The sequence below is a fragment of the Papio anubis genome, chromosome 9 (assembly GCF_008728515.1).
Source record: "Papio anubis isolate 15944 chromosome 9, Panubis1.0, whole genome shotgun sequence".
Lineage (NCBI taxonomy): Eukaryota > Metazoa > Chordata > Mammalia > Primates > Cercopithecidae > Papio > Papio anubis.
Genome location: NC_044984.1, coordinates 24,601,555 through 24,627,021, shown reverse-complemented (window position 1 = coordinate 24,627,021; position 25,467 = coordinate 24,601,555). Strand labels below are relative to the sequence as shown.

Below are 25,467 nucleotides of genomic sequence, written 5' to 3'. Positions count from 1 at the left end.
TGAGTATTAACGTATGTCTTAGAAAGTGCTTAACAGGCCAGGTACAGTAGCTCATGCCTATAATCCCAGCACTTTCAGAGGCTGAGGTGGGAGAATTGCTTGAGGCCAGGAGTTCGAGACCAGCCCTGGCAAAATAGTGAGACCCCCATCTCTACAATAAATAAATAAATAAATTTAAATTTTTAAAAATTAGCCAGGTGTGGTGGTGTGTGCTTGTAATTCCAGCCTTCTGAGCTCAAGCAATCCTTCAGGAGGCTGAGGTGGGAGAATTGCTTAAGCCCAGAAGGTCAAGGCTGCAGTGAGCTAGGATCACACCACTGCATCCCAGCCTGGTGACAGAGTGAGATCCTGTCTATAAAAAAAAAAAAAAAAAAAAAAAGGAGGAAAAAAAAAAGTGCCTAAGTGGTGCTGGACCAACAGCAAGTGCTCAATAAATGGTGACTATTTTCATTAGTTGCTAATTTTAGGACTTTTTTTTGTTTTCACTTAAGTACCTAATCACTCCTCTTGCAGTTTAAATCTACTTCCTTCTGACTGACTTTGATGGAAATAGGAAACTGTCATTAATCAGTAAAATAACAACTCCGATTCTACAATTTGGTGAAACAGCTGAGGCTTCATCACCCAGTCTTTGCTCATGGGACAGAAGGCCTCACTGGCTGTGATCCCCAGGCCCTAATTTCAGGGAAGAACTTGTCTTTAATCACTTTTCCGAAATAGACCTAAAGCCTAGGGACACAGTGTTACAAAGGAGTGCCTAAGCTGGGTGCTTGAAGGTTGAACACCTGCTCAAATAGTATTTTCCTTGTTTGAACTGCCATAAAATTTTGTTTGGATTCATTATGGGGACTCACATTTTAAGATTGTGATGGATTGTGTACTAATGCCTCCTGCCCCTATATTTGTGGAATTTACTGTGGGCATTTTGCATTTTAAATATTTGTTGTTCTGAATGCAAAGATGGACCTTCCTGCCAATGCATAATCTAGGTCCCCAGGTTTAGGCGCAGAATGTAGGCTGTCATCTCCATTTTTGGCCTTAGTCCTTATAGGACATAAATTCTCACTGAGAAAGCCTAGTGCTGTATATCTTTTCAACAAAGCTTTTCTTTGCAGAACATGACTTCTTCCTGAAATGATGGGAGATGAAAGAAAACAACTCTGTTATCATGATAATGTGGTCGGGAGAATGCCTCAAAGTGGGTGTCTAATTTACTGCGGGGCTTTCAGTGGCCAGTGGTTGAGGTGGAAATTGAAAAATGTCTTTTGTTGATGATCAGTCAGCTCTTGTGATAACACTCTTCCCTGTTTTTAATTTTTAAATTTTTTGCCAAAGGCACTTTCTTTCGGGAAAGCATGGTGACTAAGGGCACAGACGGAACTGGGTTCAAGTGGCCTTGGACAAGTTGTCTTATCAGATCCTCAGCTCCCTCATCTGTATTTGGGGATAAAGATCCCCTGGAGTCATTATCTAGGGATATTGTTAACAATAAATGTGAAAAAAAAATGTGTACGTAGTGATTGATACCCTGAACATAGTCAAAGTCAGCTATTATTGTTATCTTTTTAAGTTTATTTGTTAACAAATAATCAGACGATTATCATTATATAACTTTATATGTGTATCATTTTATTGGATATTGTGAGATGATTAATACACAGGAGGTTAGTTTCCACTAGGAGTTTACAATCTTAATGCGAGGCAGACATGAGTCACTTCTCTGTACACAAGGGAGGAGAATGATTTTCTTATTTGGCTCACTAAATCTTCATACTCTCAAGAAATTCAGATGTCGTATATCACACAACTTTTCCCATCAGATAGAAGTTTAATCTATAAGGAGAGACATGCAGAAAGAGCTGTTTTAAAAGCTTCATGTTAATTTTATATGAGGGCATTTTATTCATCAGATTACATTGGTGATTATAAAATATTGTTATCTTCAGACTTTTCTATATAGGAATCAACAATTGTTTTTTGCATAAAAGAATGCATGACTAAAGGTGTAGTGGCTCATGCCTGTAATCCCAGCACTTTGGGAGGCTGAAGGGGGAAGATCATGAGGTCAGGAGATCGAGACCATCTTTGGTAACACGGTGAAACCCTGTCTCTACTAAAAATATAAAAAAAATTAGCTGGGTGTAGTGGTGCGCACCTGCATTCCTAGCTACTCGGGAGGCTGAGGCAGGAGAATGGCGTGAACCTGGGAGGCGGAGCTTGCAGTGAGCCGAGATCGTGCCACTGCACTCCAGCCTGGGCCACAGAGCAAGACTCCATCTCAAAAAAAAAAAAAAAAAAAAATGCATGACTAAAAGAAGTTGGTGATTTATAGGTGACAAAATATATGGGCATATCTTTGCATAGTTTTTTCTGAAGAAAAATTTTACAGCAATAGGTAAGAGAGGGAGAAGTTGATGTTGGTAACAATCCAGATACAAGGTGATTAGAGATCAGCTGATAGGAAAAACAGAGAACTGATGGAGCCAGTTAGAAAGGGTTTGCAAAGGCCAAGTGCAGTAGCTCATGCCTGTAATCTCAGCACTTCGAGAGGCTAAGGGGGGAGGATTGCTCGAGCCCAGGACTTTGAGACCAGCCTAGACAACATAGTGAGACCCCATCTCTACAAGAAAAAAAAAGTAGCTGGGCATGTTGATGTGTGCCTAGGGGTCCTAGGAACCCAGGAGGCTGAGGCAGGAGGATTGCTGGAGCCCAGGAGTTTGATGGTGAAGTCAGCTATATTGTGCCACTGCACTCCAGCCTGGGCAACAGAGTGAGACCCTGTCTCAAAGAAAGAAAGAAAGAAAGAAAGAAAGAAAGAAAGAAAGAAAGAGAAAGAAAGAGAGAAAGAAAGAAAAGAAAGAAAGATGAAGGAAGGAAGGAAAGACAGAAAAAAAGAGAGAAAGAAAAGAGAAGAGAAAAAAGAAAAGAAAAGGAAAGAAAAAAAGAAAAGAAAAGAGTAGGTTTGGGTTTGCAAGGATGAGGTTTCCTACCACCACCACTACCAAATAGCTCTTTGGATTTTCATACCTCTGGGCTGCCCACTTTGAGGGAGGAATCATTCTTATGTCAACTACAGGTTTTCATCATTTCTAAATTTAAAACAGAAATGTAAATGACCCATAATTATTGTAATTTTTCTATAAACCAAAATATAACATGAGCTGCAGATGTATCTTTTGTTTTACTGATTTTCCTTGTAAATTTCATTGTTTGTATTTCTATTAGTGAAGTAGGAAAGAATTGTGGCATCTGGGGTCACAAACAATCAACATTTGATAGCTTAATAGGCTAATATTGCCCATTTATTTTCACATTATAAAGTACATAGAAATCCTAACTGTGAACATCTCAAAAAATGAGTCCTTCCTGGGCTTCATTTACCCAATGTAGAGAAATTATTTCTCATACCTTCAAAGTATCCAAACTTTCCTCATGCTCCTGAACTCACATATCTTCCAAACCAGTATCAGAACTCTTCAGCTAAAAATTATACATTGATTCTGACTCACACATTAAACCAATTATATTACTCAGTGCTTTCTCATACAAACAGCATACTTAGAGTGGTTCCATATGTTTTGCATCTTTCTCAAAATTTTCTTTGAGTCAGGACAGATTTAGCATATCTAGCCGTACTGCAAAGATTAATTGGATTATTTCACTTTTTATTTTTTCTCACCCCCTACTTAATTTTTTCCCTTTTTTATATAAAAGCTCACTGTTTCGAAGTCACTTTTTAAAAACTACAGGTATGCAATATAAATAAAAACAACATCATTAAGTGTTTTGGTAATAACAGGTCCTGGCAAGGTTATAGAACAACTGGAACTGTCATATGCTGCTGGTGGGAATGCCATTTCAGAAAACCACTTTTCATTATGTACTAAAGCTGAATTAATATATACATACCACTGATACAGCAAGGATAAAAATGCATATACATCCACAAAAAGCATGTATACGAATGTTCATAAGGGCACTCTTCCTACTAGCCCGAAACTGGAAACTATTCAAACGCCCATCAACATTAGAATGGACAAGTAGATTGAAACTACATAGCAATTGAACACTGCACAGCAATGAGACTACACAAACTACCACACACACACAATATAGATGAAGCTCGGAAATATTAATATCATGTTGAGCAAAAGAAGGAGTTACTGGATTATTCTATTTACATAAAATTAAAAAACAGGCAGTGATTGTTTTGGGAGGGTCTGATAACCAGAAGAGGGCACAGAAGTGCAATTCTGGGATGCTACACATGTTCTGTTTCTTGATTGGGTGCCAGGTACGTGAGCTGTACACCTCGTGAAAGCTCATCCAGCTATACACTTGTTATTTATGAACTTCTCTGTATGTGTGTTACACTTCAATACAAAATTTAAGAAATGTGGTAGTGTCAAAGTCAAGAAACTGAACAGATGGCATCCAAAGAATGCGATCTAAATTTATATGCAAATTGGTCCTACCTTTTTTCAGAAAATTTTTAATTGATTCAGCACATTTATGATTCAAGAGTTGTGAGCTTTTTCCATTACATTGAAATTATCCTGGAGATTTCAAAGACCTATTTCATTCAATGTACCTTGATTTACTCTCTTCCCTATCTAGCTGTATATCTGAGACATAGCTCCCTGGGGTCAAGGAACATTAATTTTATAACTTTTCTTTACCAGCAATACTGAAAGGTCATGAATATGCATTTTTCTCAGTCTTAGTAGAGATAGAAGATAGGCATGATTCTCCATATGTGCCTATCCTAGTTCACCATTGCTAGAATAAGATTAAATGAGATATTGTACATAAAAAGTGCCTTGTAAACTTAGTGTAATACAGTGTTTCATTATTTGAAAACATTTTTAGTAGAACACATAATATTAAGGAATCAATGGAAAAACAATAAGTTACATTTCCTTATAGTGAAAGGATCAACTATAAGATAGATCTCTACCTAGTGCCTATTCACATACATGAAGTGAAGGTGTTTAAACATTTAAAATAAGTGTGAAAAGGAGAAAACATATTCGTAATAAGGAAAAATCACTTGCCCTTTCTGGGTCTTGATTTGCTTGTATGTGAAATGAGAGTTTGCATTATTGATATCTAATCTTTCTAGATCAAGTATTCTCTGTTTCACAATATGTTATTTATGTACATAATTCACAGTTTCAGCATGGTAGGAAGGAGAGAGCACCACACTCTAATGAAAAAGTTCTTTGCACATCAGGCGTGGTTCTATTACTAGTTGGAATGCCTTAAAAAGTAATTTGGAATGATAGAAAATCAGAGATGAAAAAAACCTTAGTCACAACTGACCATTTTGCAAGTGAGGATGCTAAGGCTGAGAAATATTGGATGTTGTACCTAATTACAAAGTGTTTCTTAGTAGTGGATCCAGGCCTAACATCCAGTTCTCAAGAACCAGTATACCATTTTTATAACACTTTGCCCAAAGATATCAATTGTTTTTGTCCCATAATGTGAAAAGAGTAGAAGTCAGCTCAATCTCAAAGCATTAAAGCTTACACCTGGCTTAATTTTTTTAAGTACTTAGACATTCTATGTTTATAGTTCCCCTCCATTTGACTTTGAACAGTTAATACACAACTATCTATAGTTGTTTATTTTTTCTGCTCCAGCACAGCCTTCTCAGTATTAGAACTTAGTGCTACGTGTCGTGTGTTCACACAGATACAAATACTTACACATATGTTTGTTGAGCACATTTCACTTCTTGTAGTTGGGATTTCCCATAATTTTGAACCATGATTCACTCTAGCAATAAAGCTCAGTGCAGAGTTGAGGATCATGGGAGGGCAAGTCATATGGGAGAAATACATGCTTTTTTTCCCCCTAGATCTCAAAATTTCTTATTTACATAAGCCTCGTTCGTCTCAAAAATAGAAAGACGAGTCCTGTTCTGTTTCATTGCACAGGATGGTTAATTCTTCTTTCACTACTTTGAAGTTGTAAGAAGTTTAATTGCCAACCAAATGGAGAAACACATAACTTTTCTTGGCATAAGAGAGGAAATAATATGAGAATAGTTCAAAATTAACATTTTCATCTGGGATCTTTATATAGTTCTTATCTACTAGATGCATGACTTTGTGATAGCTACGTAATTTGAAGGCTCAAAGGTAGGGAAAAGAATACATGGGAATTAGGCTTGAGATAGTGTCAGCCACTTTGTGATTTTGGGCTCACTTAGTCTCTCCTTCACAGGTTTTTTGCAACTATTAAGTAAAATTACATCCGTGAAAAGTACCTTGGAAAATAGATAGCATTGTACAATTTTAAGATGTTAGTTTTGTTATTAACTCAATAAATGTGCCTGCTGAAAGGTTGATGCCTTTTTTACATTACTGGAAGGTTTTGTCTATTGTGCATCTTCCTCCTTTACCTCTAAGTTTTCTTTAGGATTTTTTACAAGAACATCATCCTGGATGGCCCAACTTTACCACTTAGTAGGAAAAAAAGATGGATCCTTAGTATATTACAAAGGAAAATAATTAATCAAAATGAGAAAATCATTGCAAAGTTTTAAGAGATCTCATCAAAAACTCCTTGAGTGAGAAGAAAATCTAATCCCTAAGTCATAGATCCACCCACAGATATCATATAGTAATTATGTCATCAAAATACCATCTATTCTGTCACTGATGGATGTTTAACATGTCATATTTACAAGTTACTCACACATTTATTCAAGTAATATTGACTAAGTCCCTTGGCAAGGCATTATGCCAGATGCTAAGGCTTTGTATAGGTAATGGAGCACCTATTATTCATTCCACAATATTCCTTCATATCCTTACTACCTCGATTCTCTCTATCTGATCCCTGACCTTCTCATTTGTTTGACTTAATGAGAAATCTGTCTAATTTCTGGGCAGGAATCATGTTTTAAAGTGCAAAAAGGCAAATGATGGGAGGAAAAAGAACATATTGGAAAAAGTCTTGGTAGAGAGAGAAAGAATGAAAGTAGGACAATAAAAACTACAAGAAGGAAGTTATGGTACTTAGCATGATTCATTTATTTAATGATCCTATATTTAAGACAATATTGTCAAGACGCCAGTTCTTTCCATCTTGATCTTTAGGTTCAACATCAAAATCCCGGTAAGTTGGCCAGGCACGGTGGCTCACACCTGTAATCCCGGCACTTTGGGAGACTGAGGCGAGTGGATAGCTTGAGGCCAGGAGTTTGAGACCAGCCTGGGCAACATGGAAAAACCCCATCTCTACAAAAAGTACAAAAATTAACTGGGTGTAGTAGCATGCACCTGTGGTCCCAGCTACTCAGGAGACTGAGGCTGGAGAACCGCTTGAAACCAGGAGGCAGGGGTTGCAGTGAGTCAAGATCACACACTGCATTCCCAGCCTGGGTGACAGAGTGAGACCCTCTCTAAAAACAAAACAACAACAACAAAAAGAACAACAACAAAAAAAACCCCAGGAAGTTATTATGGATATCAACAGAGTTATTCTAACATTTATATGGAAAAGCAAAAGACCCAGAATGACTAACAGAATACTGAAGAAAAAAAATCAGAGAACTGACACTACTGACTTCAAAACTTACCATAAAGCTACGGTAATCAAGAAAGTGTGGTATTGGTGAAAGAATCAACAAAGAAATCAATGAAATGGAATAGAGAGCTCAGAAATAGAAAAATATATTTAACTGATCTTTGACAAAGGAGCAAAGGCAATTCAATGGAAAAAGCATAGTCATTTCAACAAATGGTGTTAGAATAACTGGACATATACATGGACAAAAAAAAAAAAAAAAGTCAATCTACCTACAGCCATTATACCCTTCCCCAAATTTAACTCAAAATGGATCATTAGACCTAAATGGAAACCCAAAACTATGAAACTCCTTGAAGATAACATAGGACAAAATGTAGATTTGGTAATGGCTTTTTAGATATCCCACAAAAACATGAACCATCAAAGGAAAAATTGATGTTAGATTTAACTCAAATCTAAAACTTCTGCTCTGCAAAAGACACTGTTAAAAAAATGAAAAGACAAGCCAAGAGTAGGAAAAAATATTTGCGAAACAGATGTCTAATAAAGGACTAGTATCTAAAGTATATAAAGAGCTTTTAAAACTCAACAATAAGAAAATAACCCAATTTAAAAATGGCCAAAAGATACGAACAGACACCTTAACAGAGGATATACAAATGGCAAAAAGCCTATGAACAGATGCTTATCATTATATATTATTAAAGAATTGCAAATGAAAACAAGGAGACACCAGTACACACCTATCAGAATGGCTAAAATTCAGAACACTGACAACAACAAATGTAGACAAGAATGTGGAACAACAAGAACTCTCATTCATTGCTGGTGGAAATGCAAAATGGTACAGCCACTTTGGAAGACAATTTGGCAATTTCTTACATAACTAAATATATTTATACCATATGATCCAGCAATTTGCATTCCTTGGTATTTACCCAAATGAGTTAAAAACGTACGTTCACAGAAAAACCTGTACATAAATGTTTATAACAGCCATATTCATAATTGCCAAATCTTGGAAGCCACCAATATTTCCTTCAGCAGATGAATGGATAAAGAAACTGTGGTTCATCTATATAATGAAATATTATTCAGCAATAAAAGGAAACAAGCCAGCAAGTCATGAAAAAACATGGAGACAACTTAAATGCATGTTGCTAAATGAAAAAAGCCAATCTGAAAGGTTATATATTGAATGATTCCAACTATATGACATTGTAGAAAAGGGAAAACTACAGAGACAGTGAAACAGGTCAGGGGTTGGGGGAGGCAGGAAGAGATGAAAAAGTGGGATACATGGAATTTTTAGGGCAAGGAAACTATTCTGCATGACACTGTAATGGTGGACACATGTAATTTTGTTTGTTGTTTTGAGTTTTTAGAGACAGGGTCTCACTCTGTTGCACAGGCTGGAGTGCAATGGTGCCATCATGGTTCACTGCAACCTCAAACTCCTGGGCTCAGATGATCCTACTGCTTCAGCCCCCTGAGCAGCTAGGACTACAGTTGCACATCAGCGTGCCTGGCTAATTTTTCTTTTTTGTTGTTGTTTTTGTAAAGACATGGCCTTGCTATGTTGCCCAGGCTAGTCTTGAACTCCTGAACTCAAGGGATCCTCCTGTTTCAACCTCCCAAATTGTTGGGATTACAAACGTGAGCACCTGGCCACATGTCATTATATATTTGCCCAAACCTGTAGAATGTATAACACAGAGTGAACTTTAATGTAGTCTGTGAGCTTTAGTTAATAATAATGTATCTATATTGGTTCATCAATTACAACAAATGTACTACAAAATGCAAGCTGTTAATAAATACAGGAAATCGGGGAAGGGGTAAAGGAGATATAAGAATTCTTTTTACATTTCTACTCATTTCTTCTGTAAGCCTAAAACTGCCAAAAGAAAAAAAAATAAAGAAGTCTATTAATTAAAAAAAGAAAAAAGATCCCATGCAAAACATTCATTGGAGAGCAATCAGTTACTAATTTGGTGGACAAATTTTTAAAGTCTTTCTAAAATTTGCAATTTGCTCGAATGCTTGAATTTAGATGAAGGTTATATTGTCTAATCATAAGTCATATTGTTGTTTTTTTTTTAGAGACAGGGTCTCCCTGTGTTGCCCGGGCTGGTCTTGAACTCCTGGGCTGAAGCAAGCAATCCTCCCACCTCAGCCTCCCAAAGTGCTGGAATTATAGGTGCAAGCCCCCACACTCGGCCTAGTCATACATTTTAATAGTTTGTGAAAAGAGAGGCCAAAGTTCTTACCACATCGACTGTATTTACTGTTAAGTCGTTGCAATGTCTTTATGCCAGCATTTTCCAAATAAAAAGCCCGAGGAATGTTAATCCTGTAAAGTCATCTTGGAAGAAAGTTTCTGGTCAAATTAGGGAAATACGGTACTCAATAATAGTCCCTTATTGAAATTTCACAATGCATATTGGCATATTAAAATCTCCCAGAAGTCCTGTCCAAAACAAATCTATTAACTGTGTTTAATCCAGCCTATTTCAATTATTAAACCACAGAATCTTCTTTTTCAGTAAAACCTATGAAAATCTGTGGAACATTACTTCTGAGTAACATGCTTAGAAAAGTGCTGCGTAATGCAATTATAGAATGTTTTATTTCTAACAAATAGGATCCAACTTTGTTTATAGCTTTATTGAAAATGTTAATTTACCATAAATCACACATGTTTAAAGTGGATAATTTAATGACACCTATTTATACATTTGTGAAACCATCATCCCAGCCAAGATAATGAACACATCCATCAACCCCCCCAAATTTCTTTATATCACTTTGCAAGTCTTCTTTTCCATTCTTCCTTAACCTTATTCCCAGGGAACTTTCTACAACCATAGATTTGTTTACGTTTCTAGAATATTTTATAAATGGAATTATATAGTATGTTATATGCCGAGTGTTTGTGTTCCCCTAAAATTGATAGGTTGAAATCCCGATCCCCAATGTGATAGTATTGGGAACGGGGGTTTTTGGGAAGTAATTAGATAATGGGATCAATGTTTGAATCAGAGGAAATACCGAAGCTTGCTCTCTCTGCTCTGTTTTCTATGTGTGAAGATGCAATATGAAGACAGCCATCTGCAAATCAGTAAATGGGCCCTCTCAAGACATCAGATCTCATGGTGCCTTAATCTTAGACTTCATAGCCTCCAGAACTATAACAAATAAATGTTCATTGTTTAAGACACCCAGTCTATGATAACTCGTTACAGTAGTTTGAACTGAGTAACATAAAGCATGTACTCTTTTTGTTCTGGCTTCTTTCACCCAACATAACTATTTTGAGGTTCATCCATGCCGTTGCATATGTAGTTCATTCTTTTTCATTGCTGACTAGATTCCATTTTATGGATATACGATTATTTTCATATCCATTAACATGTTAACAGGCATTTAGATTGTCTCTGGTCCTTGGCTTTTATAATAAAGCTGCTATGACAGTCATGTGTAAGTTTTTGTATACATATATGCTTTCATTTCTCTTAAACACATAGTAGTAGAAAAGCTGAATCATATAGTAGATGTGTGTTTAACTTTTGAAGAAACTACAGACTGTTTTCCAAAGTAATTGTACCATGCTATAGTCTCACAAGCAGGGTATAAGGGTTGCAGTTCTTCCACATTCTTGTCAATACTTGGTATGCTAAGTCTTGGTAATTTTATTCATTTTACTAGTTGTGTAGTGGTATCTCATTTTCAAAAATTTCCATTCCTCAATGACTAATGACATTGAGCATCTTTTCATGTGCTTATTTGCCACTTGTATATTTTCTTCGAGGAATGTCTGTTCAAATCTTTTGTCCATTTTCAAGGCATTGGGTTGTTAGAGAGTCCCTTAAATATTTGAGATACGAGTTCGTTACCACATATGTCATGTGAAGACATTGTCACCCGGTTGGTGATTTATCCTTTCATTTTCTTCACAGTGTCTTTCAGAGAGCAAAAATGTTTAATTTTGATGAAGTCCATTGGACTGTTTTTTTTTTTTTTTTTTTTGGTTTTGTACATGTTGTACGAAGAATAGATTGGAGTTTTTATTTTGCTTTGTTTTTGGATGCTAATGTTCCATTTTTCCAAAACCACTCGTGGAAAAATCTCTGTTTTATCCACTGGATTGCCTTTATACACATGTCAATCAATTGTCTACCTAAGTAACCCACAAAAAACTATTAGAGTTCATAAACAATATCTAATTGTAATTATAGATTTATCTCTTTCTCCTTGCAGTCCATCTATTCCTGATTCAGATATTTTGAAGATCTGTTATTGGAGGTCTTAATGTTTAAGATTGTTATATCCTCCTGATGAATTTACCCTCTTTTTCATTATGAAATGCCTCTCTTTGTCTGTTACATTGTTTACTCTGATGTTAATGTAGCTACTCCAGCTTGCTTTTTATTCACATTAGCATACTATATCTTTTTGTATCCTTTACTTTGAACTTATTTGTATCTTCTAACAAAGTATATAATTGGGTCAGTTTTATTTAATCTGACAAGCTCTGCCTTTAGTTGGTATGTTCAGACCTTTTACATTCAATGTGATTATTATAATCTACCATCTTACTGTTTATTTTCTATTGTCACACATGTACTTCCATTTTCTCTTTCTCTTCAGTATTTTTTATGGTTCTAGTTCATCTCCATTGTTTGTGCATTGGCTGTAAATAATTTTTTGTGCTAGTTTAGTTATTGTTTGGGGGATTATATTATACATCTTTAGTTGATCACAGTTTAACTTCCAGCACTATTACATTACTTCAAGTATAAGACCCCTACAAAATACACTTCCTTTTCTCCTCTTCTGGTCTTTGTGCCATTGTCTTCATACATTTTACTTCTATATGGGTTATAAACTCCATGATGTATTAGTAATATTTTGCTTCAATCTGTTGATTAACTTATTATTTTTGTTTTGTTTTGTTTGAAATGGATTCTCACTCTGTCGCCCAGGCAGGAGTGCAGTGGCACAAACTCGGCTCACTGCAACCTCTACCTCCCGGGTTTAAGCGATTCTCCTGCCTCAGAGAATCTCAGGTAGATTCTCCTACCTCCCAAGTAGCTGGGACTACAGGCATGCACTACCACGCCCAGCTAATTTTTGTAGTTTTAATAGAGATGTGATTTTACCATGTTGGCCAGGATGGTCTCTCTCTCCTGACCTCGTGATCTGCCCACCTCGGCCTCCCAAAGTGCTGGGATTACAGGCGTGAGCCACCACGCCCTGCCAAGAAAAACATTCTTTATATTTACAAGACAGTTACCACTTTTGGTTTTTTCTTTTTCTTTTTTGTATGTCCAGGTTTTTATCAGTATAGTTTCATTTTGCCTGAAGGGTTCCTCTTGACATATTTTATAGATATGTGGTCTGGTTATTTATTCTTCTTTTATGTGTCTGAAAAATTCTTTATTTCATCTTTGTTTCTATAAAATATTTTCACTGGCTAACAAATTCTATGTTGGCAACTTTTTTCCTTTAATATTTTAAAGATGTTGCTCCGCTACCTTCCAGCTTGTGTTGTTTCAATAAGAAATCTGCTTTTCTTTTTGTCTTTATTCTTTATGTAGCATTCCTTCCCCACTCTGCATCACATACACAAAAGTGGCTTTTAAGATTTATCTCTTTGTCTTCAAGGAATTTTATTAAAATTCATCTTGGAGTAGTTTTCTTTTCATTAATTATTCTAGGAGTTTGTTGAAATTCTTAAATCTGTGTGTTTATAATTTTTATCAAATTTGGAAAACTTTGGCTATTATTTCTCCAAATATTTTCTCCTACTGTATTGGAGACTCCAATTACACATATATTTGGCTACTTAAAATTACCACATAGTTCACTGATGGCTTTCTTGTCCCTCTGTGTTTCATTTTGGATAGTTTCTATAGCTGTGTTTTCAAGTTCACTCATCTTTTCTCTCTTAATTTCATTTAGAGTATTTTTTTATCTCAAAATTATAGATCTCCTTTCTAAATATTCTATTTTGTCTTTTTAATATAATTTATATATTATGATATATATTTATATATTATTTTATATTATATATTTTATATTTCATATTATTTTATATTATACATTATTTAATATTATATGTTTTATATATATTAATATAATATAAATTATATTAATATATAATTTTTTTTTATGTTCAGTCTTTCTGCTAGCTTTTTTTAACATATGCGGTATCATTATAATAACTGATTTAATGCTCCTGTCTACTATTTCTATCACCCATGTCATTTGGGGGTCAATTTTGATGGACATTTCTTCTCATTGTGCATTTTATTTTTCTCCTCCATTGTCTGCCTTGTGATTTTTTAAAAATTGGGTGCTAGACATTGTGTAATTTGCCCTGTGGGGTGCTGGGTGTTTTTGTATTCCCATAATAGTTGTTGAGCTTTGTTCTGAGACATGGTTAAGTTACTTAGGAATAGTTAATCCTCCTGGATCATGCCTTTAAACTTTATTAAGAGGGACCAGTGCAATGTTTAGTCTAATGTTAATTATTTTCCCTACTGTTGAGTCAAAACCCTGGTTAGTATTCCAACTGAGGCCCCATGAATCATGAAGTTTTCCATTTTGGCTGTTGGAATTAAGCACTCTTCCTGCCCCTGTGTGAGCTTCCGACACTGTTCCCCTAATAATTTCTACTGGATCTTTACCCAGCCTTGATAGTTGATTTACACACACGGCTAATCAGTACTCAGCTGAATACTTACTGAATACTTACAGGGGCCTTCTACAGTTCTCCAGAGTTCTGTCTCTGTGAAGCTGTCTCCCTCTCCTGTACTGTGTTCCGAGAAGCTCCACCTTGACATCCCCAGACCCTCAGCTCTGTCTCCTTACCTCAGGGAGACTGCCAGCCCCTGCCTGGATTTTGCTTCCCTGTGTTGTGGACAGGCCATGTTCTCCAAGCAATTGCTGTGGCAATCAGAGGGCTCACCTTGCTTGTTTTTCTTCTCTTGAGGGTTATTTTTTCCACGACATTGTTTCGTATATTGCATCCATTTTCAAAGTTGTTTTAGGTGGGATGGTAAATCCATATCCTTTTACTTCACCTTGGCTAGCCAGGAAAGTCAGAATTAACTATATTTAGAAATATTATGACAAATAGATCTTCAAAGGAAAGTAGAAACTGACACTTATTGAGGGCTTCCATGTTTTAGGCACTATATCCTGTTATCATTGTCTCAACCACCAAGTGAGATTAATACTATGAACTTGATTTGTAGTTAAGACAGAGCCCAGGCTAGTTCATACAAGTCATACAGCTAGTAAATAGTAGAGCTGAGATTTAAAGCTCCATCTGTTGGCACAGTCCAAACTGTTTTCTTTGGAAAGGCATCCTCATACTAAACATTCCATACAGACTTCTCTAATGAATTTGTCTCCTTAAAAGCTTATTTACTAGCCTACCATCAAACAGAATTCTATTGGCACCTGTGAAAGGAGCTTGTGTAATATATGATTTTCCTAATTATGCTCAACATCTCACACTGGTCCTACAGAAAGGATGAGTAAGAGATCGCAATATATCTCCGGCTGACCAACAAATAAATAAATAAATAAATAGTCAAAACCCATTTCCTACTGACGATGCTTTACTAGCACCATCTCTATATTCAACAGCTCGCATACATCATTTTTATGTAGAGTGTCCAGCACAGACATTCTTGTTGGTATGCTATACGGAATTTTTACTTCATAGTCAATGTGTCCATTTTTTGTCAGAAATCAAAGTGGCATGATAGATGTCTTAGGTGCCATTTAATGGAAGAGATGTCAGGATCATGACTGTTCCAAATAATCTCTGGATCAAATGTTCCTGGATTTATGATCACCTAAGAATGTATTTTATAATTGCATTTCCCTTATCATGGTAGCCCTGTACTCCCACAGGGCAGACACAGGGTTTGGCCTTGTAGAATGACTCATGAGTGAGGTAGAGCCACTGAGTTACTATAGAATATCAGAGCTCTCTCTGGTTCATCATAGTTTTTCTGGTGGTATATTTTCCTCACCAGAAACTGGTTCTTCTCTATCATCATGCTGTGAAACATGACCTGGGTCCCCTTTGTTCTCTCATATACCTTTCCACCCATGAGGCAAAGCCTGGACATCGTTTCCTCTCACTATCTATTGAAGTGAGACATTCCTGAAATTTAAATGTTGTCCTTATCTACTTATCATCTGAAGGTGAGAAACATTGAGAAGAATTCTTGATAACTTGGATGGTTGTCAAACAAGTGCTAGTAAATTTTTTCTAGATAAACAAAATCTTACTTGAATATTTAATTTAGTGAACAAAGATATCGCGTGTGCTAGTCATTTATATACTGACTTTTATACCTTCCCTTATAGCTGAGTGCCTCTACATCTGGCACTTAAAAACATGCCATTTGGGGATGGGTGGGGAGCTATTGAACACAGGATGTGGGTCAAGTATAATGTGGAAACTTTCAACACTAAAGAAGAGAGTTGGGAATTATTTATTAAGGGCTAGTTTTCTCTCAACAACATTCCTGATGTATAAATGCAATTGTTTGCCTAATTCAAACAATACTTGTCCATTACATCTGCATGATAAAATCCGTGGCATGAGTGAGCTCCAGGAAAGGACAGCAGCAGCAGCCCAGAGTTGCAGTGGGATCACAGGTTTCATTCATTAAAATTACAGATCTTCAAATGTCTGTGAGTGGGTCCAAAGGGAATGTGTATACTTTTTCTGACCAGAAAGTTTTAATTGGGTCTTTTTTCTTATCTTCTAATTTTGACCAGATATCTTTAATTGGATCTGTTTTTAACTTCAAATGTAGAGTCGAGTCACATCTTACCTAAGAGTATAAAGTCTTAAGTTAGCCAGCAAGCCAATAATTAATTATAATCAAAATTGCCCTGGAGAAATTCCTTAAATCATCCACAAAGTACAATGTAAATGGTTTTGTAAATACAACCCTGTATAGTAATTAGTAATTCTTTTTTAGTGTGTAGGGGAGGGGGAGAGGATGGAGGGAGACAGGATCTTTCTCTGTTGCCCAGGCTGGAGTGCAGTAGTATGTTTATGGCTCACTGCAGCCTTGATCTCCTGGGCTCAGTGGATCCTCCTGCTTCAGACTCCCTAGTAGCTGGGACTACCAGACACATGTCACTAAGCCCAGCTAATTTTTGTATTTTTGTAGGGGCAGGGTTTTGCCATATTGCCCAGGCTGGTCTTGAACTCCTAGTCTCAAGCAATCTGCCTGCCTCAGCCCCCCAAAGTACTAGGATTACAAGTGTGAGCCACCAGACCCAACCTAGTAATTCTTAAGAACAATGAGAATCACTGAGGAAAGAATAAAACTTTTAATCATTTAAATTCTGTTCCTTTAAAGAAAAGTATGAAATGGAAATGGAAAATGGGTACAAAACATTCTAAAATAGGGTATTCACTCTATTCTGTTAAAATATTAAACCTCTGTGTCCTTAAGACATCTTGGTAGATCTGCATGTTCCTATGAGGAATAAATGGGAAAAATTGTGTGACAGCACCTGGCATAGCACCTTACATAGAGAAAGCACTAAATAAAGATCCACTAGATTTGAATCAAATAGAGCTTGGTCATACCCAGGAATAATACGCTTTTTTTGGGAAACATAGGGAGAACTTGACCACTTGCCTACTGACTGTCCAGGTGGTGGCTCTACTGAACAACTGTTACTCCTGTGCCTTAGGGCATTCTACTTTTGACCCTTAGAGCAAAATTGTTTCAAAAATCAGAGTAAAAGTTAAATACCTGATCAGCGGCAGCCAAAAAGTATTGTTCAACACTGGATTATTATGACTTAAAACTTCTCTAATACTCCATTAGAACAGCTTGAAACAGTTCATCAAGTGGAAGTAAAGACTTCAAACTTCTTTTCAGTTATATGCAATAGTGTAGTAGCTCCCTTAGATGTAAGAAACGGGAAATAGTATTTCCATTCACCTTTTAGGAAAATGGCCAACAAGCAGAGATGGAAATGTATTCACTAGTTGATATCAAAAACCATGACATATAGTTGCATGTAGTAGGTAGCAGGTTACTAAGCCAGTGACCAAGTCTAATTTATGAACAAATGACAATGCACCCGATGATTCCTGGACATTCCTGATTGGCAGACTTTGGACTTCTTGCACTCAAGTAAGTAGGGGTTGGAGGCATTAGGATTAGGAAATTGAGATTATTAATTGATTATGTTAGATTGTTATTCCATATCTGCCCTGTCACTCCTTCCATTTTTTTCAGCTCTCTTTGCCTAAACGCCTCCTTAATAGAGGTCTTTCTTGATCACTTTCTATCTCTATTGCTCTCTCCATATCTATCTCTGTCTCTCTAGATAACTGTCTTTATCACTATCTTTCTCTGTTTAGCTCCTGGCTCTGTGTTAGTTTTCATTCTTTCTCGTTTCTCTGTTTTATTTTTCTTATGAGCACTTATAATACCTAACATGCTATATATTTATATTGATTAGTTTATTCCACAAGAGCAGGGACTTTGGTTTATCTATTTTCACATCTCCAAGTTAGGACAGAAGCACATAGGAGGTGCTCTATCAATTGATCAATCAATGTTAATAAATATAACAAAGTATGAATGAATTATTATTTATTTAGCACCTGCTCTGAAATAGGTAGACAGTATAAAACCAGAAGTTCTAGATTCTGGCTATGATTTGGAGTTTATCATCTTGTAAGATGATCAAGGATGTGAGAATTAGACAACGAAGCCTAATATGCTCATTTTTCTCAATAACCTCTCCCTTTATTCTCCCCTTTCAAAACTAGCACTACTGCCAGGGAAATAGTGCTCTTCCCAGGTTCACAGCTCTTCAGGCTGTCTTGATGACTTCTTTTGAACTTCAAAGCTGCCTTTGATGTTCATTTTGGTGTCTGGAGAAAGTTAGCACCTGGTGAGCTTTGCCTCCACTTCTGGTTGGCTGACCTTATTGTTCTGTGCTCTCTAAGGCCAGAAAATACATAAGAAGAATGACCGTAACTCACATATGGAACATTTGCCTGACTCTTCCCTCTCCCAGGACCCTGATATCCTGGCTCACCTAAGTGCCTTTTGGGTCTGGGCCTAAGCTGTCCTCATGACACAGTCTGGAAAATATCTAAGCAATTTTTCAGAGGCAGAGCCTCTTCTCTTCCTCAACATCACTATTCCTTCCCTGCAAAGTACAGAGTACTTTCCACATGGAAACAGGAAAGCCGTAGGCCAACTAGAATAGAATCAGATTGTTGGGTGTAAAAGCAGAGTGTCCGTGCTGCACAATGGGGAAGAACTTCAATGGAGAAGCCAGAAGAACAAGTATTTCAACCTGGTTCCACCACTCACCAGCTCTCTGACCCTGGGCATTGAACCTTTCCAAGTTTCAGATGCTCTGCTGAATAAATGCCGGGGATAATAGCAGTACTTATCGCCTATGAAAGTCATGAGGGTTAAATAAGAGAATGTTGTAAAACGTACTGAGTACATGGCACAGAATCTCATTTAAAATGTTCACTTTCAACATTAGAATAAGAGCTCAGACTTCTAAACATGAGACATTTAAAGTAAAGCGTCGTGTAGATAGTAGATTCCAGACTAATTCAAGCAACACCTTCACTTAGATTGCAGTGTGAAAAATGAGAGATTTGTGTTTCATTTTCCATTGCTATACACCAGCACATGTCTGTAGCTACTCTTCGTATGTGAATATTTGCATACTTTATATCTGCATATATGTTAATGAACTGATCAGTTGACCAACAGAGGCTTATATTCTAATGCTCCCAACCAATTCCCGTGAGCTTTCTGCATCTCCCATGTTGCACTTCTCCACACCTCAGACCTCACAAAGTGTCCTTCCTGCTTTCCAGAACTATGGAGACAGGGACTTTGAATTCCTCTGCATTTATACAAATTAAGTCAAAATAAGAAGAAAGTCAAAATCTCTCAAATTTTAAGGTTTATACTTTTTGGACTTGAAGTGCCCAGTGTCACTTTCTTGTCATTTACTGACTTGAAGTCACCAGTGTCCTAGAGAGAAGAAAATGTAATTTCCATGACTGTACCTCAGTTCTAAGATGGGGTACATTTTATTTTTGTTTATGTGAATTATTTTGTGTTAAAAATAAATTATCGAAAAGTGAGAGTCACAGCAGCCACAACCTTTGCAATCTCTCACAGTTTAAGTGGAATCAAAATAGCATTCCAGGGTAGAGAGTGTACAGAGTGTATTCTGTATTCCTGCTCTCTGGTCATCAGAGATCAAGAGTTTCTTAAGACTGACAGAATAAAGTACTAGATGTTGTGTGAAATAAAGTAAATAAACTAAAGGTTGAGGTGGACATGAAGAAATATGTAGAAATATTCCTTCCCAGCTGAGTGAAATCAATGTAGATGATAAGGGCTTGGATCTGGCTGTTGGAAGGTGAAGCTCTGCTGCAAGGTCTCTCTGTGACCTTGAGCAATTCATTTACCCTTCCTGCCTGAGTTTCCCATTCTAAGAAATAGGACATGTGAGTTAGGAATATGGGGACTAGGAAAATTAGCACTTCTGAAGCTATCAGAATATAAAATAATTATAAATGTTACTTTGGTTATGTACATTAGAGGAAAAAGACTGAAAACATGATGAAGATTTTTAATGAGATAACTCTAGTGTTTCTAATATGTATTGGATGTTGATTTAAATATGAAATCCTACTCTCCCCCTGACTTATTTTAGGATTTGTGATTGGGAAGATGACAACGTTCTTGATGGGTAAATCACTGAATTTGGGAATCAAAAGACTTGGAGTTAAGTTTTTGTATGCCAAGGCCATGGAAAAGCCATTCGACCCTTCTTCATCTTAAAAATGAAGATGTTAATTCCACCCTGCCCCAGAGAGTTATTCAGAAAACTAAATGAGATAATTTGTGTGAGAAAAGTTGGTATCATTTGGTGAAGCAGGAAGCACCCACACTTTGGAATCAGAGAGACATTGTTTCAAATTCTTATCCCATCTCTACTCAGCCACAAGATGCTGGGGAAATAATTTACACATTGTGGATCTATTTCTTCATCTGTAGAAGACAGTAAAGTATCTACCTTAAAAGTGGGTAAGAAGAATAACATCTGAAAACTCCTGGTATGTATTTGGCCTCAGAAAATTCACTCCTCCTAACAACAAAATAGTCACCCATAGAGTTATAATGGTACAAGGAGCCTCGAAGAGACAGCTCCTTTTTAAAAACTTTTTAAAATTAAATAATTAATAACAAGAGAATAATATTCCACATTTGTGTAAAATATTAAGAATAACAGACTGGGAGCAGTGGCTGATGCCTGTGTAATCCCAGTACTTTGGGAGGCTAAGATAGGAGGATTGCTTGAGGCTAGGAGTTCATTACCACCTGGGCAACATAGTGAGACCTTGTCTTTACAAAAAAATATTAAAAATTAGTCAGGCTTGGTGGCATGGATGTGTCCCAGCTACTTGGGAAAATCATTTGAGCTCAGAAGTTTGAGACTGCAGGGAGATATGATCGTGCCATTGCATTCCAGGTTGGGTGACAGAACCAGACCGTGTCTCTTAAAAAAATAGAATAAGATGGACATCTGTGTACTAGCTAATCACATTACAAACATCTTTGGGGTCTCCTATGAGACTGTACCCAATCCCTTCTCACCCTCTTCCTATAAGGTAACTGTAATGTGAATTTAGAGGTTCTCTCTTTAACTACATATACAGTATTATCAAATGATATAGTTTAGTTTCAAAAACTGTTATACTAATGGATTTTTACTACGTGAACTCTGACTTTTTTGACTCAACATTGTATTTGTGAGATTCCTCCATGTTGTTCAGCTGCAAAGCAGTCATTTTAATGACTTTATGTTATTTCATCATATAACTACCATTTATTTATCCATTCTTCTATTGATAAACATTTGGTTTGTTTCCATTATTTTGCCAATGTAAACAATGCAACTATGTGTGTTCTTATATAATCTTGTGATTTTTCTTTAGGGTATATATCCAGGAATGAAGTTGCTGGTTTATAGTTTATATAACTTCATAATTACTGAAAATGTCAAATTGTTTTCAAAAGTTGTACCAATTTATACTCTCACAAAGAGCATATAAAGAGTTTTCATTGGTCTACAATCTTGCTAAGATTGGCATTGTCAGTAGCAGTATCTCATTTTTATTTTAAGGTGCATTTCTCTGATTACTCATGAGGTTAAGTATGTTTTCATATGTTTATTGCCCATCCGTAATTTAGTTGCTGATATTTTAAGACTTGCCCTTTCTACATAAATAGCATGACTGACTCAATGTGCAAGCAATTCACCCTGAATCTTGTAGAAATCCTTATAAGATGAAGTCGTCTTTAAGCATTCCAGTAGACTTTTCATAAAGAAATTTATAACACGTTGCTTTTGAACTCTCTCATATTACTTTCAGACTGTTGTAGACTAAACATCTAGCAGTTTCAGAGCATTCATAGTATACAATCAGAATATGATAAGCTACCAGCCAGGTCAAGGTTCTTGGATGCAAACATGAATGTGAACTTTCCTGAAGGAGGATTATTCATATTTTTGCAAATTGCCTCCTGACTGGCTTTATGGGTTATCTTCATAGGATAAGTTAAAAGATACAGTGGAATATTTTACCTGTTGGAATTAGAAAAGTGAGAATAAAATCAATTTCTCTTACTCTAGCCCAGCATCAATTATTCTAATTTAGGATGTAGATAGTACATAGTAGCCTAATGTAGATAGTAGATTACAGACTAACTCAAGCAGCACCTTACATTAGAGCTACTAATTGTTTTCAGTCGACCCACAAATAAAAAAGAATTACATGATTTAGTATAAATATCCAAAAATGCTGCATTCACTTTCTTCATCTTCTTGAACAATTGAGTCAATTCCATTAAACTGGGCTGAGCAAAGTAGGCTTAGGGGATTGAAGTAGGCAAGTGGTAGGATGGTCCAGGCATGGAATTGTCATCCAAATAGGATGAGGAGGGAATTGCATGGGGGCAGCCGGATTTAGGGTTTTGGAGTGAGAACATCTGTGTCAGCAGAGAGGAGGGGCAGCGGTGAGAAATTGATTACATATGCAGAACTAATCCAATAAGTAAATATATTAAAGATAATGAGAGCCAGCTTCCTTACTATTAAATAAGAGAAATCTATGGCTTTGAAGTGGAATTAGAATTGCCTGTTTGGACTCATTGTTTTCAATATATAGAAACAGAGAGAGAAATATATGTATATGTATTCACAAAGAGCACACCTAGCACAAAGGGCACCTTGGAAAAATATCCAATCCCCAGTTTAACGCAGGAAAAGTATTACATGATTCTGGAACACAGTTTTGTGCCAGAAACAAAGACTTGTTCAAAGAATGATGGAGACATGTCAAAAGGACACAGAGATCAGATTGAAGAGGCTCCTGCTGGCCCAATCTGTGACAATTTAAGCTTTAAAAGAAATAATTATAGTAATGGATTAAAACTAATGAATAGCATATAAATCTATGAGTCCATATTGATATAAATAAAAAAATGAAGTTGATAGTTAGATGAAGAATGGGATATTTACATAGTGTCAAAGTATCTTCCCACAAAATGCTTACTTATTTCAAAGGGGAAAAAAATAGGTCTACAGTGGTGAAACCTGACAGACACTTTACTCAACGTATTTACTCGTCACCATCAGTGATGAGACAAACAAGAATTGTGACATTCCTGCCAAATAATCTGAATCTAATTATGAGGAAACATTGGATATACCCAGATTGAGGGGCATTCTACAATAACCAACCATTTGTAATCTGTGAAATTGTCAAAATTATGAAAGTCCAGGAAATACTGAGAAAATGTTCAAGATAAAATGATAACTAAAGGCAACATGTGATTCTGGACTGGATCTTTCTTCTATAAAAGACATTATTGGGACAATTTGCAAAAACTCCAGTGGGGTCTGAGGATTAGTGCTAGTAATGTATCACTGTGAATTTCCTGAGTTGGATGGTTTGTCGTGGTTGTATATAGGAGAATATCCTTTCTTAGATAAATATACAATATAACACGTGAGAGTGATCGGACATTCTCTCTAATTCTCAAACTGGTTCACGAAAAAAGGTTTTGTATTGTTTTTGCAGTTTTTCTCTAAGTTTCAGGTTGTTGGAAAAGTAATTAATAAAATAAGGTCTAATACTCAAAGAGATAACGTGAATACAATCAAGATAAATTATTTTAATTAAACTTGTTCATAGTATTCAAAGTCCAGTGCCCAGCGAGTTCATGTATTTTAACCCAATTAGTTAAATCTCATCAAAGATGAGTAGAAACAGAAATTGATACATGCTTACTGAGTATTAGGTCCAGGAAAAGGAAGCTGTATATTTAAGTGTAGGCTAGGCACCCAGATCATCTGGGTTCAATGCCAGTCCCATTAGTTACTAGCTATGTAACCCTGGGGAATGAATTAATCTCTTTGAGCCAAGGTTACCTCATTTGTAAAAAGGGGAATGATAATAACATTCCTTTCCCAAAATTTTGTGAAGGTTAAAGAAGAAAACATTAAGTCATTAGCATAATGTCTAGTGCATTGCAAGTACTTAAAATGGTAGTTCCTATTAATGTTATTGTTTTATTTATTTTTGTACCGCCACTCTCTCTGTTAGGAAAACTTACCTATGCTTGCATTGTTCTCTTTCCCTTCCCAGGTTCTGACTTTGGGGGCAGAAAAGATTCCCAGATCCTTTCCAAGTTTCTCTGGACCTAGAAAGTGGTGTAAAGAAGAAGTAATGCTAACAATAGCAAAATCAACATGTGGCATGCATCATTTCATTTAATCATTTCATCTGTGAAGCTAAGAATACTCGTTTGTATGTGGGGAAACAAATGTTTAATAGTCAGTAGTTTTAAGACCATTATATAAAAATGTCACATAACAACCAAGGTTATATCCTTTGACTCAATAATTTTTACCCTCTTTTTCAAATGTAAGTATGTTTGCCCCCCAGAATTGCTCATTTGTTTCCGAAGATTTTGGATAGCAGTGACATACAAAGCCTGATACTCAGTGGGAACTCAAGAAATATTTATTGTGTTGAATATTTACTGTGTTTAAAGTGTTAACAATCCATGTCACATATCATAATGTGGATTACTTTATCGGATATTTTATTGAGGTAGATTTGATAGGGAAGGGAAAAAAATAACAAGTGTCTCTGGTGCCTTGCAGAATGGGAAAAATGGTTATTGAATTGGTAATGAAGCACAAAAAGCCAAAGAATAGAAATAAACTTTTCACTGGACAATTTTCTGTAGGGCCGGCATTACTGCCTACCTTTCTTTATGACACATCTAACTTGAGTGTATCTCTTTAAAACGATTTTAATGTAGTTATTTTCTATTGATATTTCCTTGTGTCTATTCTCAATACAGAGAGACAGAGAAAAAGAAAGAGAGAAAAAAACAACTAGTCATCTTTCTCCTTACAACTACACTTCATTTTACATGCTTGGGAACCATGTGTGAGCAAGTCGTTTCTTTTCTAAGCTAAGCAAGAGCAGTTGCTTTCCCCATCTGATCCACTTCCCAATAATTGAAAATGTTTGTCATTTTCCTTTGGGATTGCTTCCAGACCTCCCTCTTCTTTGAATGTGAGGTTCCAGACTGTCTCCACTATTCTAACGGGAGCCTCTCTAAATTCTAAATATAGGTCTTGGAGGAATAGTCTGTCTTTATTCCTATATGCATCTCATTACAATGTGAGCAGCAGATATGGTTTGAGATTTATCTTCAGATAATTTTATTAAGCATCTGCAGGTGTCATTTGCATATGCTGGGGCAATACTAACAAATAAATGCATTAAAAACCTCC

The 25,467-nt window shown here is 36.2% G+C and overlaps 1 long non-coding RNA gene across 1 annotated transcript in view; it reads left to right on the top strand.

Moving 5' to 3' along the window:
• Positions 1–24,527, top strand: part of LOC116268847 — a 40,649-nt gene extending 16,122 nt beyond the window's left edge. The window contains exons 2-3 of the long non-coding RNA XR_004176024.1: positions 20,305–20,707; positions 24,305–24,527. This is a non-coding gene — a long non-coding RNA (uncharacterized LOC116268847). The remainder of the gene's footprint in view (positions 1–20,304; positions 20,708–24,304) is intronic.
• The last annotated feature ends 940 nt before the right edge of the window (positions 24,528–25,467 follow it).